Source organism: Octodon degus, unplaced genomic scaffold (genome assembly GCF_000260255.1).
Source record: "Octodon degus isolate 3935 unplaced genomic scaffold, OctDeg1.0 scaffold00038, whole genome shotgun sequence".
Lineage (NCBI taxonomy): Eukaryota > Metazoa > Chordata > Mammalia > Rodentia > Octodontidae > Octodon > Octodon degus.
This window is the reverse complement of record NW_004524614.1, coordinates 6,487,862-6,498,883: the sequence shown is the minus strand read 5'-3', so window position 1 is coordinate 6,498,883 and position 11,022 is coordinate 6,487,862. Positions and strand designations below refer to the sequence as shown.

General features: G+C 41.8%; 1 pseudogene; it reads left to right on the top strand.

Moving 5' to 3' along the window:
* Positions 1-5,532: 5,532 nt before the first annotated feature.
* On the top strand, positions 5,533-5,756 carry LOC101575022 (annotated as a pseudogene).
* The last annotated feature ends 5,266 nt before the right edge of the window (positions 5,757-11,022 follow it).

The following is an 11,022-nucleotide window of genomic DNA, read 5'->3' as shown; positions in this document are numbered from 1 at the left end:
CACACACACACACACACACACACACACTCAGTACTGGGCATTGAACCCAGAGCCTCCTCACCTATGCTACTGAAACCTGCCATTAAGCTATATCCCTAACCCTTTTTGAGAACGGATTTCTGCTAAGTTGACCAGGCTGGCCTTGAACTTGCAATCTTTTTCTTCCAGCCTCTTGAGTAATGCCCATAGGCACATGCCATCACACTCAACTTCTTCCCACCATTTCTATTTCAGTAGGTGCTGCCCCACTCATCGAGGTCCCCAACCCAAAGCCCCAGCCTCATCTTTGGGATCTACCTTTGTTTTCCTCTCTAATTGAACACACTGCCATCTTACCCAACTTATTTGTCACCTTTTCTCCTAACCATCTCTCCAACCACCCATATACTTCTCTTTATCTCCACATCCATGCAGCAGTCCACGCTCTGTCACTCTGTCCCACCATCTACCGCCACAGCCTCCTGTTGGTCTCAATGCCCAGGCGCCATCCACATGCAGGTCTAGTCACTCCACCCTCCACCCACAGGCTTCCTGTTTGCTCTTAGATCCACAAATGTCAGGCTTTCCAAGGCCTGGCTGTTAACGTCCTTCCAGCCTCAGGCTCTGCTATCTTCAGCTCCTTCCAACTCCCATCCCCCATCCCACAGCGCATTTCACACGCAGACCCTCTCACCCCACCTGCTGGCAGCACTGCTCCTGGACTGTCTACTTCCATCACTTCCTCTGGCAAGAGATCAGTTCCCTGACCTCATGGTCTATGTCACATGCTACCTCAGTGCTTGCGGGGTTTATATTTGGGGTTATTGGTCAAACCTGAGCTTTGGGAGTACACAGAACATGGGCCTGTTTGTTCTGTGCTGCATGCTCAGTGCTGAGCCTGCTTTCTTGCGCCGAGCAGGCAACCAGTGAGATGGCTGTGCTGGAATAAACAGTCATCAGAGAACAACAGAGCATTTCAAACCATTTTCATGTATATTTCCTTGATTTCCCTTCATAACAGATTTGTTACTGAGAGAAACATTCTGGGGTGATCAAAGATGAGACCCAGAATTTCTGATCCTCAATTCTGTTCTTTTCTTTTTGCAATTGGGTTTTTTCGCCCAATGTAGTAAGTATCATTCTAAATATAGGCTAAAAGGAGGCAGCAGAATGTTTTGATGAACACAGATATTCACGTTAGAGTCACCTTGCTTTAGATCCCAGCCCTGCTTTGATTTACTAGTGCGACTGTAGACAAAGGAATCCATCTCTCTAAGCTAATGATGTGCCCATCACTGGGTTAATAAAACAATTAAATGGAAAAATGTGATTAGTATCTACCCAAGTGATTGGCATATAGTAAGAATATAAAAAAGTTAGCTAATAATAATGATGAACAAACAGTATACAAGTTCCTTTTAGTTCCAGACCTATAAGGAATTCTTAAATTTGGCATATGGGCTATGGGCTATGAGGACTGTAGCTTCTGACTATACAGTGTCAAGCTCTTTCATCTCATTATATTAAGAATTTCAGCTCTTTGCCTTCTTTGCTTGCTACAACTTCAAACTTTCTCATCACTCTGCCCAGTCTTTGCTTGCCTCCAAGTTGTTCCTGGCCCAGGGCTTCCTCTCTCTTAGCACAGCCCCTGCATCTGGGAAGAAGCTCAAATGTCTGTTCCTATACAACCTCAGCTATACCTCACCACCTTCAGGTCTAATTTGGGTCACTTCCCTGCCCTCTTACGTCTCTACCATATAGTCCTCTTTAAATCAGTGTAGATTTTCCTAGACAGGCATGCAGAAGAGGACAGTCACAGCTGTTCCCCAGCATGCGAACTTCCTGAAGCACCCATTTCTTCTTCACTGATAAAAACAATGAACCAAAGAACCTTTTTTCTCAAGTGCATTCCTTCTTATAGTAGGAAACCCCCTAGATAGTATGTGAAACTGGAGAAATCCCCTCCTTCCTGGGAGCTCCCCATTTAAAGCTTTTGTCTATAAAGATGAAGCAAATGTTAATGTGTCACTTTAATAATACAAATTCACAGGAACAGCAATAATTTTATCATCTGAAACTATCATCTAAGGCAAACTGAGTTATAGCTGTTCAATGTCAGGGCCAGGGTGGTCATGCCGATGCCAGCACTCCCTGAGTGGGTGACTGTCTCACCATGGAGCTCTACTGCCCTTGCCATGAGGTACAGGATACCCTGTGAACTGAGTCCTGGGCCACTGTGACTTTTCATTGTGAGAAAAAGTGGGGGAGGAGGGAAAGAGCACAGACTGGGAGCCAGATGCCTCAGTCTCTGTGCTGACCCTGCTCAGTTGTACAGCCTCAGCTACACGAGCTTCACCGAGAACCTATGTTCCATCTGGAAGATTATTTCCTATACAGGCTGTTGTCAGAGCTCTGGGGTCTCATCTGGAGACCAGAACATATGGTGAGCCTTTGTCTCTGAGTTCTGTAGTCTATGGATTCTTCATCCACAGATTCATCCAACTTCAGATTTAATTAAAAGAAATTGTGTATAGAAGTTGTGTCAGTGGTAGAGCTAGTGTGATTGTTAAGCATAATGTCAGTTTGATTGATCAGTAACACCTCACAGATTAGTAAAGCATTCTTCTGCATGTTACTGTGGGGTGTTTCCAGATGAGGCTGGACAGAATATAAGAAAAAGGAGGAGGCTGGTATTTGTTTAAGAACTTCCATTCTGCTTGAGCAAGGGTTTCTTTTCTTTCTTTATTTTTTAATGTATTTGGTACAGGATCTCACTATGCAGTTCAAACTCATAGTGATCCTATTTTCAGTTTCCCCAGAGCTGAGGTCACAGGCATGTACCGCCACACTCCGGACTCCGTCACTGGTTCAGCACACCCACAGGGTGGGGCCAGTGTGACATGTAGTGCCAGGGATTGAATCCTGGTCCCTGTGGTTGCTTAAGCAGGCGCTTAGCCCGCTGAGCAATCTTGCTGACCCTGAGCAAGTTTTTTGCAACTGCCAGCAAGTATGGATATCGGCCTTTCATGTGGACTCACACCAGTGACTCTCCAGGGAGCTCCAAGGCCCCTCAGGCTCAGACTGGCACTGCATCCTTGAACCCGCTGGTTTTTCTGCTTCTAGCTTCTTGGGCTGAGCATTTTCTGGACCCTCTGGCTTGGCAGTACACATTCTTCCACCACTAATCCTGTGGTCCTGCCTATCAAAGCCCGTTTTTCCCCTTTTCTCCCTCTTCTATCAATTCTGTTCTTCTAGAGAATTTTAGAATTCTCTAAAATTTGAGGTGGGTTTGATGTCTAGCACCAAATCTGAAACAAAACCCCAAACTAAATACATTATGTCTACTCTGAATGTGCACACTTTCCTTTCTTCCATTATTCCTGAAATAATGCAGTATCACACTTACTGACTAGCACTATATATCTATTATTATGAGCAATCTAGAGATGATTTAGGATAATCAGGAAGATGTGCACAAGTTCTATGCCAATACTATACCATTTGACACTAGTATTGGCATAGAACTTGTGCACAGGGACATGAGTTTCAATAGATTCGGGTATCCAGACATCCACTTCCCTAAGAATGTCAAGGGAGCACTGTATCACCAGGTCAGAAGGCACTGATATCTTTAGTCCTTCCTGTTTTCAGTCCTAAGCTTTTTTAAAAAGTATATTATATATATGAACATAGTAAGTTCCAAAGTATTTAAAGGTACACTTTCCTTTGACTGCCCTAAATCTCTACCTGTAAGCTTTTGTTTTTCCTCAGTACTGGGCAATGCAATCTAGTTGCTTGAAGGTAGAGTTAAATCTCATAATTTCTCAGTTTTAGTTTCTGTGTATCAGCCACTTTCCAGTATGAAAATAGTCTCCTGAGTTTTCATTCTTTTCTGCTTCCTTCTGGGGCTGAGTTCTCACTCCAAGGGACTCATGTAATGGGTGCTGGTAGGAGTAGGCACGTGTTCTCTTCTTGTTCTCTTTCCAGCAGGCTCCTGGGCACCAGCCTTTGAGCCACAACTCATCTGGGTGCAGACAAAGGAGATATCTTTTACACCACACCTAGCTCAGTGCATAACCACTTACCCACAATTCCCTGTGAGGTAACTTTTGGCTGTTGGTCTCAATAGGCGCTCTGTTCCATCCTGTTTAGACCCAATTCTTGTCCAGATCTGATGCCCCACTCCATGATCCATATCCAAAGCACAGAGTTGCTATCAATGTTGTTCTTCACCCTTGGACTCAGCCTGAGGCAGGTACGAAACAGACCAATTTTCAGTTCTCAAGACTCCTCTGGAATACTCCTCCTGCTATGGTTTAGATATGAGTTATGTGTGTTCCCTAAGGCTTTGTGTGTTGGAAGCCTGGTGGCAGTATTAAGAAGGGGTGGGACCTATCAGTGATTGAGTCTACAGGGAAGTCCCTGGGTTGTGCAGTGGAAGTGCAGTCCTTCTAGCTCTTATGGGACCTAGCCACTCTTTGATTTCCCATCCTGACATGTAGCCACTCTCTAGCACATGCTCCTGCCACAATGCCATCTACCATTCTATAATGCAGCCAGTCATATACTGTTTGGGCTTTACACCCCAAAAGCTGTGACTTAAATCTCTTTTCTTTACAAAGTATTCACCTTTAGGTATTTCATTAGAGCCAGACATAGTCACTTTCCTTTCCAAGATTGGATCATTTCCAACTAACTGAAAGTGAATGGGACAATGGAGATTAGTTTCTGCCTGGATTCCTTGCCCTTTGAGAATATTTTATGTCTCTCGCCCTTTTGAGTATGAATCTGAGCTCTGCGTTCACTGTTATGGTAAGGGGTACGTGAGCCTTATCACATCACGGGGCAAGAACATTAGGGAATTCTGTGAACACTACTCAGATCAACACCGCACTGTAGTATGTCTCAGAATCAATCTCTTCTCATAAATGAGAAACCTACCCATCAATCACTAATATATTTCCCTTTTTGCAAATTGCAGATGAATAAGACTCAGTAGAGAATACAAAAATGACATGAATTGCGCCTTACTTTTTAAATTCACATTTTAAATCAACATAAACACGAAATTCATGGTGTTATGTGTTTGTGTGACATTTTTCTGTACAGTTCCAGAACTTTTAAAGCATGCATAAATTCATGAAATTACTGTCACAATCAGAATGGGTTTAGGTTTCTTGATGTTCATGCTTTTCACCATTTGGGAAGTTTTCAACCTTTTTTTGTTTTTGTCCTGCACTGGGGATTGAACTCAGGACCCTGTGCTTGTCAGGAAGGTGTTTATCCTACTGAGCTATCTCCCCAACCCCTCAATCTTTTGTTCTTAACCACATTTCTGTACTACATTCTCTCTTAGTCTTCAATAATGGAAATATTAATGATTTTTAATATTATGAACAGCTTCACCATTCTGAAGACACCTCCCTCTGCATACCTCTTGCTACCCCGACTCCTGGCAAGCACTGATCTGTTCCCCTGTTAGGACAGTTTAGTCTTTCGAAAACCTTGTATTGGGTGTCGCATGAAGCCTGGAAAGTGGTCAGAGGTGCTGGTATGGCTTGCAGCGGGGACCTGGTGGGTGCTGCCGGCTTGGCAAACAAAACCCCTGAAATTCTGGACAACATGGGAGATTGGCTGCGGGCGTCTACCGCTTTGCCACTGACAGGAATGACTTCTAGAGGAACGTGATCCTCAATTTGGGACTCTTCGCCGTAGGAGTGTGGTCAGTTAGGAACTTGAGTGACACTGTTCTACTGGCACCTCAGCCAGGGGTGTAGCCCCACAGGGAAATGAAATTCCTACGCTGTAGCCAAACCCTCCAAAATGAGGACCTACAGTCTGTGACCAGCACAAGATATACTGTGATGGCAGCTGAAGTTGACTCATAGGGGCCCTTCCTCTTCTCTTCCCTCCTCGAACTGCATTCTCTGCTTAGCAGCTGCCCACAGCTATTGTTGCCTCTGTTCTGTAAAGTTCTGTACATAGCCTGTTTCTGTAGGGGGCAGTCACTGTTGTGTCCTAAGGAGCACTAATGGTGCTTTAACAAATATTTGAAATAAAGACTGTACACAAAAGAAAAAAAAAGAGAAAACCTTATATCAATGGAAGCTTAAACTTAACATAATGCCTCTGACAATCACTCACCTCATTACACGTAACAATAACTGATTCCTATTTTAATGCCTGTGAGAAAAACACCTCTTTCACGCGTGATTCTGGCAGTTTTAACTTTTTCTGTGTCAGTGTCATCGGCCATGTCCAAGAATCAGCTTTTAATTTCATTTTTTGATATTATTTTTCTGTTTCCAATTTCTCTCATCATTATTTCCTTCCTACTATGTGAATTTGGCCCAGTTCTCCACCTCCCTCCTGCCCCTTTAGCTTACTGATGTGGAACCTTCTTAGTATCTTCAATACTACATTTCTAGATATTAACGAGTGACATTAATGCTGTGAGGCTCTTTCCTCAGCATTGCATTTTCCATATTTGACAAAATTTGATGTGTTGTTTTTTTTATTTCAGTTCAAATATTTTCTGATTTCCTTGAGACTTCTTTGATTTATGATTTAGAAGTGTTTCATCAGCTATCTAAGTGCTTAGAGATTTTCTTGTCGTCCTCATTTTGTTTAATGTTAGTTTCAAACAGCATACTTTACGTAATTTTAATCCTTTTAAGTTTGTCAGTTTTCTGACACAGAATACAGTCTATCTTGGTGAATGCTCCACATCCACTTGAAAAGAATGTGCATCCTCTTACTGTTGGCTGGAGTATTCTAAAGACATTAATATTATTCTGTTGGCTGAGGTTATTCAGTTCTTCCATATTCTTGCTAGCTTTTTGTTTATTGTTTCTGTTTATTACTGTATCAGTCACTTTTCCACTGCTGGAGCAAAATAACTGACACACACACACACCACAAAAGTGCAGAGGGTTATTTCCTAAGCCACACAGAATCTTTAGCTCACTGTCCTTCAAAGTTTTGGCAACATATAATTGTCCTTAGCCGGTCTGTAATGATACTTGTCATAGAGGGTTTCCATCAAATCAGCATAAAGTAGATGGATAGATAGTATTTTGGGAATTCCAGTAGACTCTGAGTCTGTAGCAGTAATTCTATTAACTAAAGCTGATATTTGTGATATTAAAATGTCTAATATTGTGAACTTGATAATGTTTACAAATAATTGCTACAGTTTTTATTTGAGTCTTTGATAATATTAGGTCAGTGAAGTTCTAAAGAAAGGAGATGCTCATGTGAAAATAAACACAACACAGTAAGGTGAACAAGGCCAGTCCTTTTCTGAATTTGTCCCCCACACCCACACTATTTTTATCGTTATTTACTTCTGTTATTCCTATGTTTCTTCTAGTATTACTTTCCATCTGTCTGCAGAACTTCTTTTTTTTTTCAGAACTTCTTTAATGGTTATTTATTTTTTGTGTTTTTAGGGAAGGGTCTGCAAGGTGTTCAGGGTCTCACTTCTAGATCGGACTCATTGTGATCCACCTGTTTACAGCCTCCCAAGAGCTGGGATTACAGGGGTACACCACCAGGCCCAGTCTCTATTGCCATCTCAGTACACCCCGGGAACAGGGCCGGCATGGCAGGCCCGGGGATTGAACCCCTGGTCCCTGCACCTGCTTGCAGGTGTTTTAATCCACTGAGCTATTTGGCTGGCCCCCTTTAGTGGTTATTTTAGACCAAGACTGCTAACAAGGAAATTCTGTTAGTTTTTCTCTATCGAAGAATGTGTTCATTTTATCTTCATTTCAAAAAGCTATTTCCACTGAATGCAGAATTAGGGATTGATTTTTTTTTAGTACTTTGAAAATTTTTTACTGTCTCTGCCCTCCATAATTTTCTGAGAAAATTATACTCATTCAAGCTGTTCGTTGTTCACCTGTAGGTAACATAGAAGTTTTCTACAGTAGCTTTCAATATTTTTATTTACTATTAGTTTTTACCATATCTGGACATGGGTTTCTTGATGTTCATGCTTTTCACCATTTGGGAAGTTCTTAATCCTTTTTTTTGGTCCAGTACTGGGGATTGAACTCAGGACCCTATGCTTGCCAGGAAGGCATTTATTCTACTGAGCTATCTCCCCAGCCCCTCAACCCTTTGTTCTTCACCTCATTTCTGTACTACGTTCTCTCTTGGTCTTCAATAATAGAAATATTAATAATTTTTAATATTATCTCATACACTCCCTAGCACCCAGTTTTTAAGTTATAGTGTTTTCTTGTTCAGACTGAACAACGCTTACTGATCTACCTTCACGTTCACTGTCTCTTCTCTATCATCTCCATCCAATGAGCTTATTTTGATTATCCTGTATTTCTAATATTTTTCATTTAGTTCTTTCCTGTATCTTTTATTTCTTTGATAAGATTTTCAACCTTTCTATTCAAGAGTATTTCCCTTTACTTTTTGGAGAATTGTCAAACAAAGCAATGTCTACCATATCCACGTCACTGTTTGTTGACTGCCTTTTGTCATTTAGTTCACTGTACCTTGGGCAGTGTCTGACCAAATGGTGGGTATACTGAATATTACATTATTAAACTATGGGTTTTCTTTATATCCTACAAAGAATGAAGAGCAGGCAGCTGTCAGAGTTCAGGTCAGTGGTTCTATCCAGCCGTATGTAGGTTGCACTCCCAGGCCAGCTGTGGCAGTGCTACCAGACTCTGTCCCACATTTGAGCCACATTAAGGCTAGTGTGGCGTGTGAGTGGTAGTCTGTCCTGAAGTTCATCTCTCCAAGTCCTTATGGGCTTTTACAGTGAAATTCATATATATGCAGCTCAGGAATGAGCCAAGGGTTCACAAGCAATTTAGGAGGTCTTCATCCTGAGCTCTTCCCAAGTTCAGCCTTCTCATTCCTCTCTAGTTCCTTGGGGATTCACTTCTTGTCTTCCAGCCAGAAATCTTATACTATAGTTACCCTCCCCACTGTGCTCGTATCTGTGGCCAAGTGGAAGAACAGAGAGAGGATAAAGGCAGGGGAATCTCCTCAACCCCATGGGGATTTCCCCCATATTTCCCCCCACAGCTCATCCTAGTGGACAGGAAAGCTGTCTTTCCTTAGAGTGTGGCTTTGCCAGGTTCTTGCTGCTACCCACAGGTTAAAGACTGAGAAAATAAAGAAGAAAAAGATTCCCTTAGCCCCTTGTGAGGGCTAGCAGCTCCTTCCACTTCTCAAGCCAAAACTCAAGGTTTCTCCCACAACATACAGGTGCTGCGTCCAGGCATCAGTCTGCACCAAATTTAACTGTGGAGTACTGGAGAGAAAAGCCTACAGTTTCCCTGTCAGTTCGATGATACTTTAAATTGCATTCTTCCCAGACTGCCTATTACACATGCTTTTTTGGAGTCCTCATTACATTCTGTCCATGTTTTATTGTTTTCCGCGTGAGGGGTCAGGCAGATTGTGCTCCTACCACCTTATCCAGGTCCGAAACTCAGTGAAAACCACCTGATTAGTTTTTATGTTGGGTCTTAATATAAGAAGTAGTTATTCTGGGGACTTGGGATGTAATTCAGAAGGATATCTGAGTGGAATTTTCTCGAAGGGAAGCTCTGTGTCCTATGTAGTTTATTATTCCAATACGTAGCGGATATTTGATAAATATATGAGAAATAAAACAATATAGAAGGTATTATTTGATGAAAGCAACCTGAGTTATTTAGAATATTGATGTTATAATACCTAAACCAAAAGGACAATGTCAAGATTAAGTGAGATGCTATGTATACAAAAATAAAGGGCATAGAAATGCCGAGGATACATCAGGTATTTCCCCCTAAATCTTGGAAGCTTTTAAGCAGATTTTTGAGTTTGAAGCAACAGACTCTCAAGAACTATAATTGAACATCACCTGAATGTTCACATCACTGGAAATCAAGAGAATAGGGCAAAAATATCAAAAGCTATATTCATGCATTTTGTATCTTACTGGAGAACTGGTCCCTTTATCACCACATATTGTCCCTCTTGAGCATAGTATTTTTTTCTGACATTTTATTTGTCCAAAATTAACAGTTATTCCAGCTCTCTTGATTGGTGTGAATAGAACATCTTTCTCCACCTTTTTATTTTTAATCTAACTGTTATATTTAAATTACGTATAATTGGTATATCAGGCAGATTTTTGTCTCCAGGCGTATACAACCTGAAGGAGAAAGGTTGGTTTTGGCCTGCAGTTCCAGTCCACAGTCAGCTAACTCCAAGGCAGAAGCATTGTGGAAGAGTACGACAGAGGAAAGTCACTCCCTTATGGTGACCAGAGAAGACAATGAAGAGAAGGAGCTACTGGAAGAGGTCAGGAGCCGGACACAGCCCCATGACCTCCCAGAAATACACATTACTCACATCCTAGGCAACTCTCAAATTAATCAAGTTGACAAGATTAATCATCGCAGTTGGGTTCTTAAGTCATTTCTGACTATCTCCCTTTTAATTGGTATGTCCAGATCACTCATACTTAGCAAGTTTTAACACAGTTAGATTAACAACTGCCACCTATGCAATCACTTTTCATTCATTGCAAATACCCTCTTCCCACTAGCCACCTCTTTTTTTTTCTTTTTAAATGTATTTAATACAGAGTCCATAGGGTCTCACTATACAGATCAGACTTGAAGTGATCTTCCTGTTTTCAGCCTCCCAAGCGCTGGGATTATAGGCACGCGCTACCACGCCCAGTCTCAATCGCTGTCTCTGTGTGTACCGGAGGCGGAGCCGGGAGATAGAATCCCCATCTCTGTATCTGCCTAAGCAGGTGCTTTAATTTGCTGAGCTATCTGGTGGGCCCTCCACCTCTTTTTCTGCCTCCTTCATGTACTTAAAACAAATGTAGAATCCTGGATCCTGGGTCTGGATGTCTTTCAAATAGAAATAAAAGTTGGGGAAATACTATTGAAGAAAAATATCACCTCCTATTTCTTCTATCAATGCACTAGTTATTATTAGTTTTCATTTTCAAGAGAACATTGTCAGGTAACAGAATTTCATTACTTTGAGACCTCAAATGTTTCT